We start from the raw sequence: 5968 nt of genomic DNA on the forward strand, positions 1-5968 counted from the left end.
CGGAGAAGGGTCGAGAAAGCCAGAGAGATTATGTGAATGAGAATATCTTAAATGTGCACAGTACTTTACAGTTTATAGTGTCATTAGATCTAGACAGACACAAATACATCTCTAATCCCAGATCCTCCCTTTTATCCTAAGGGTGCTCTCTGGTAGGCTGGGCATCAGGGATCTGTGAGGAGCTGTGTCCTTTGGGCAGAGGTTTACTTCTTTATGTCAGAGTCAGAGATCTCCAGGGGCTCAGTTCAAACCCCTGGGCCTGAAGAATCTCCACCGAGCCCAGGAGATCCTGAGCAGAGGCAGGGTCAGCGCCACCCAGGCAAGATGGAGTTGGAGCACCCTCCTGGGTCCATTTGTAGGCTTTTCTCTTTTCTCCACCCCCCAGGGCAGCCTAGAACCCTGGCGATTGAAAAGGGAAACGTGGGTGCTGAGGTGCTGGCCACAGAGGGCTGGAGGAGAGTGGCAGGGAGCCTGGGGGCTACTAGGGAAAGGGACTGGCGCTGCCCAGTGGACTTTAACCTTTGTATTCTCTCCTTTGACAGGAGCTGGGCGTCGTCCGAGAAGCAGCAGCCTGATCTGTTTCTGGTGGCCACCTTTGGTTTCTGGGGTATTTATTTTCTTGTTGTTTGATGGTGGGGTGGGCTGGGGTGGGGAAGCTGACCCTGGATCACTTGTTTTACTCCAGCATCTCTCCACCCCACTCCGGAACTCTTTTGAGATTCTCTGCAGTAAGATCTATGTGCTGACTGATAATGGAAATGGAACAAGTCGCTGGCTGCCACCTTGCATTCAGTTCTGTGACTGAAAGGAAAGGCACTGGAGGAAAAATTCCCCTTCTCCCATAGGCTCAGGAGTGCAGAGATGGAGGCCAGCTGGTCTGGGGGAGGTGATTGGTTGGGGAGGATGTTCATGGATGACAGTAAGAAAAGTCAGACGGAATTAAGAAAGGAGAGGAGTGTGAGGTGGGGTGAATGGGGCCATGGGAGCTTAAGCAACAATGAGTGGGTGTGTGTTCCCAGCATGCACCTGTGAGCCTCAGGAGGTGATTCTGCTGGGAGTCTTTGCCATTGTACTAGGTCTGAGTATGTGCAGTACACATACTTGCACAGTACCCTTGCACATACCTGCTGGTACCCCTTGCGGAGGCCATTAGCTGATGGCTGAGTGTCTTGTATGTAGAAAGGCCCCATCTGGATGTCCCAGTCAATCCTTCACCATCTCTGCCATCTTTTTCTCACCTCCCCAATAACATTGGGCTCTCAGGCAAGTAAGCCAGTGTGTAGGCTCAAGGACAGAACTGGAGCCAGCCAGGGAGGCCGTGCTCAGACAGGCCTGAGGAATTTCCAGGCTGGCCTTTCCACAGCTGGAGGAGAAGGAAGGAAAAAAAAAAAAAAAACACTGTTGTGGAGAGGAGGGTGGTATTCCTCGGGCGAAATCCTCCATATTTTGACTCCACGCATTCTAAGCTTATATGTTCATATGCCCAGACATATATATGCATACATATTTTTTTTTCCACACAGCCTCAGCATTTTTTAATTGCCAATGCTATTTGGCATGATCCCATGATCCTGCAAACAATGTAAATATTCTACAGCAAAAGAAAAGTACATGATAATGTTCATAATAACGTGCACTTAATAGACAGAAATAAATATGTGTACACACCTACCCTCAAATACAGTCTTCATCTTTATCTTCAAGGCAAATTAACCTGGTAATTGAAACAAAAAAAATATGCTTTTTATTTAATTGCCTGAATATTTCAAGAGAGTGGTTTACTGCCAAATGTATTTTGGGACCCGGATTATAAAGATCTGTCCAAAAGCTGCATCCAGAAAGCATAATTCAGGCCATGTTTTTCTCTACATGGGCCTCTCCGGGCACACAGACAATAGGTGGCCAGCTAGGGGCTTGGGGGTGGGGATAGGCGCTGGCCCAGAAGGTGGGCTCATCAGCACAGGGATCTGGGGTGCTCTCTCCAGAGTCCCCCAGAATGTCCCTGGAAGGACTCAGGGTGTGGTTCACAGACCGACCGATCGTTGTTCCACAGAACACTCCAGCAGACTGCTCTGCACTAGGAGCAGAGGCTCTGCTCCAGCTGAGGCCTGCCTAGGGAGACGGAGACTGGTAGGCCAACCTGAACAGGCACCTAAAGCCCCTATTTTGCTCCAGCTGTTAGCCTTAGGCAAGTCTGCCATATCTTATCAGTAGAAGGGTCTTCCCTGGTCAAAGAACTGCAGAATAGTCACTAGTCACGAACACACAGCATGATGGACACAATGCCCTCTCCCCCACACCATACACAAATCCCACAGAACACAACTCATCAATACCCTCACTGATACACCAGCATCCACCATGGTGCACATGACCACATGATGGCAAGCCCAGACTTTCAGACACAGGGACCCACACACCTTTACTGGTTTATCAATTACTGCTCCTCCATTAAGTGCTTTTTTGTTTTTTAACCACTGGGGATTGAACCCAGGGCACTTAACCACTGAACCATATACCCAGCCCTTTTTTAAATACTTAAATACAGGGGCTTGCTGAGTTGCTTAGGGCCTCCCTAATCTGCTGAGGCGGACTGAACTCTTGATCCTCCTGCCTCAGCCTCCCAAGCTGCTGGGAATACAGGTGTGCACCACCATGCCTGGTCCTCCACTAAGTTTTTTGGCCTACTCTGCTGAAGGTTTGCCTGCTTCATCTCCTACTATAGGATGCCTAAGTCCGAAACTGTCTCTGTCCTTAAGGAGGCTGTTTGCTGTGCCACCTTCAAAGTAGTTTCTTTTTTGAAACTGGTACAACATGGCCCAGGGTACAATCCAATCCCAGTTAAAGTGGCAGTGAGGACTTTTCTGCTTCTTTCCTGGTTAATAGTGTTGTCCCCATTAGAATAAAGACAGCTGATGATCCACTAGTTTGCATCTCTGCACAGGAGCAGTACACCCAGATAAAACCAAACCCAAACTGGAAAGAGGTGGGGTTCCAAGGGGATAATGCCAGGGCGATTTAAACCAAGTTCCATTTTCTTTGGGGGGAGGGTTGTCAATTCCTTAATCTGGACCCTGTTTGGATTGAATGACCTCTGTAGAACTCAAAGCCATAGTAAGAGGCAGGAGGGTATGGCTACTTGGGGGAATTTTGATGTACATATTTTCAGAAGTTAGCTAAATGTATCCATTGTCCTTTTTTGGCAGGGCAGGGGACTACCAGGGATTGAATTCAGGGACACTCGGCCACTGAGCCACATCCCCAGCCCTATTTTGTATTTTATTTAGAGGCAGGGTCTCATTGAGTTGCTTAGCGATTTTGCTGAGGTTGGCTTTGAACTTGTGGTCCTCCTGCCTCAGCCTCCTGAGCCACTGGGATTACAGGTGTGTGCCACTGAGCCTGGATCCATTCTCTTTTGATGTTGATTTTTGAGGAAGTCCAGCTGAGTCTGAATTTGGCCAGTAGGGATGAAGGTACAGGAGTCTCCACTGTGCAAAGAAAGCTTTGTTGTTCTCTCCCATCTCCAACCACAACCCAGGGGTGGCTGAAAGAGGAGAGAGCTTAACTAATCCTGGCTGACTATTTCCATACACCCGAAAGGTCCAAGCCAGGGAAAGAGGTGGTGGAGATTAGCTTGATGCCACAGATGACAGGTTACATTGGTGAAAATTGGTGGGTGAGGAAAGGGGGACAATTTTAGTTAGCTGGACGACTGGCTCTTTCTCCACAAGCTGGCCTCCATCTCCTAGTGCTGGAGAGATGGAGGAAGGAAGGGAGAAAGGTTTGCTTACCTGCCCTCGAGGGACTTTATGGGAGGGTAAATGGGGGATCCTTGTTGGGGGAGTTGGTAGAGAGTCTGGAGAACTGCAGGCCCTACTTAGAATGGCTGGGATGGCTGCAGAGGAGGAGGCATGCTGTGAGGGGGTGTGAGGTGGTGTGCTGGCAAATCTTTGAGGGTGTTGTGGGCATAGAGAAGAAAGGCCAGAAGGGCTGTGGTTTCTCTGGAGCCCCAATGAGATGCATTTGGGGACTGTATCGCAGCATGCTGGTAGGTCGGTCTGTCTGTGAGAATATTTGGGAAGCATTTCCTTTTTCTGCAACTGCACTGTGGCCCCGGGAACCCCAAGGCTCCCCCTGTGTACTCCATTCTGAGTTGTAAGGGGGCAGGAGGAGACAATGTGAGGAATGGACACTTTGTCTCTGTTTCCTTCTTTACGCCATCCCTGTCCACTTTGTGCTCCCAGTTCTGGAAGGATGAAGTATTACTGCCCTGGAAGCTTCCAGATAAGCCTTTCCCTTGGGTAAGGACCTTGAGACCCTGGGGAGGCTGACAGAAAAAAATGCTGTGCCAGCCCCCCCCCCACAATGCCCTGGGGAAATCAGGCCATTTGCTTCAGCTTCATACTACCATTCTGGGTTGCTGGACTTTATCCCATTTCAGTCTGCCCTGGACCCCACAGTCTTGCTGCCCACATCAATGGTAGTGATTATTTAGATACCCACCATTCTTTGAAGGAAGCACCCAGGTCAATCCATTGTCCATCAGTTTGTGTTTAACCACGGAGAACAGGGTTCAGGCTTGGCTTTGTTCCGGTCCGTGCAACTCTCAGATGAAACAATCTGAGCAGGTCTGACCTACCATCAGTGGTGCTTGGAGTGCTCCCCTGGTGACCCAGTGTTCAAGGATCCCTGGTTATAGAAGCTGGCCCCGTGTGAATCAGACCAATAGGCTCCAGGTATCTGAGCCAGTCTCTTAGCAGAGCTCCCTAGAGGAGGGTGAGTGGAAGGGCGGAGTGCACTGCGGGGATTCAAACTGCTTCCTGCCGGCATCCCCGGTTCTTAGGGGCTCGCTGGTTCAGAAAGCTCTCTGCAGCCGGCCTCTTGCCGGTTGGCAGCTGTGTACCAGCCAAGATCTGGTTCTGATTCTCCAATCCAGGTTGAACTTGAAATGTCCCACTGGGCCAGATGGAGAGCCAGGTTGGAAAGTGGGGATCTGAGGCTTTGTGGGCGTTCGTTCTTCCTCCTCAAGCCCTAGAGCTGGTGTGGTGGAGGCCTGAGCAGAACTTGAGGTTAGAGTGCACGGGTGCCAAAAGGGAAACCTAGCCTTAACAGGACCCCCACGGCTAGGCCTAATTCTGCGGGGTTTGCCCAGGCTAAAGTCAGCGGGGATCTTCACCCCCAGACTCCCCTACCTGGAACTTCGGTGCTGTGAATAGGCTCAAGAGATATTCCCATTTCTGCCAAGGCCGAAAGGAGATTTGGCTTCGCTTAGAACCCCGTGTCTTCCAGCGGGAGTTCCAAAGCCCCAGAATCTTTCCCTCACTGTTTGGGGTTGAAAACCCACGACAGAGGTTCCTGTCCATACTGAATATTAGAATCACAGTTTGGGAAGGATCAGAACCTGAGAAGCACAAAGAATACTCTGATGGGAGGAGGCGGAGAAGGGTAGAGCCTCTAGTCATCCGGTTCTTTTCAAGGGGATTTCACCGGATCTCTTTTTTGTCTTTGCGCGTTGGTCCTAGAGCCCCATACCTACAACCAAAATGGAAAATGTAGGACCCACAAAAAGAGTGAGGCTGGAGATCAAAACCACAAGTGGCAATGGATTAGACATGGCAGGCAGGTCTCGCGGGTGAGTGAGGCACCAAGAAGCTGAGAATCAGCACACAGATGTAGTACTCCCCCGCAACAAACCATCCTCCGGGGGAGGGACGCCCCAATTGCGAGCTGTGGCCCGACCTGGTAAGGGAGAGGGGCGGGGCCGACAGGGGAACGAGGCGGTGACGTCAGACTAGACAGAACCAATCAGAGGCTGCCCTGGGGAGGGAGTGTGAAAGGATGAATGAAAAGTCCGGAGCCGGAGCGCGCCCGGGCCAGAGCAGCAGCAGAGGCTGAGGAGGGAGCAGGGGAAGTGAGACCCGCTGTACCCTGCTAGCCTTGGCACCGCTGAGGCTAAGAGGCGGACGGG

Source organism: Urocitellus parryii, chromosome 11, assembly GCF_045843805.1.
Source record: "Urocitellus parryii isolate mUroPar1 chromosome 11, mUroPar1.hap1, whole genome shotgun sequence".
In the NCBI taxonomy this organism is placed as follows: domain Eukaryota; kingdom Metazoa; phylum Chordata; class Mammalia; order Rodentia; family Sciuridae; genus Urocitellus; species Urocitellus parryii.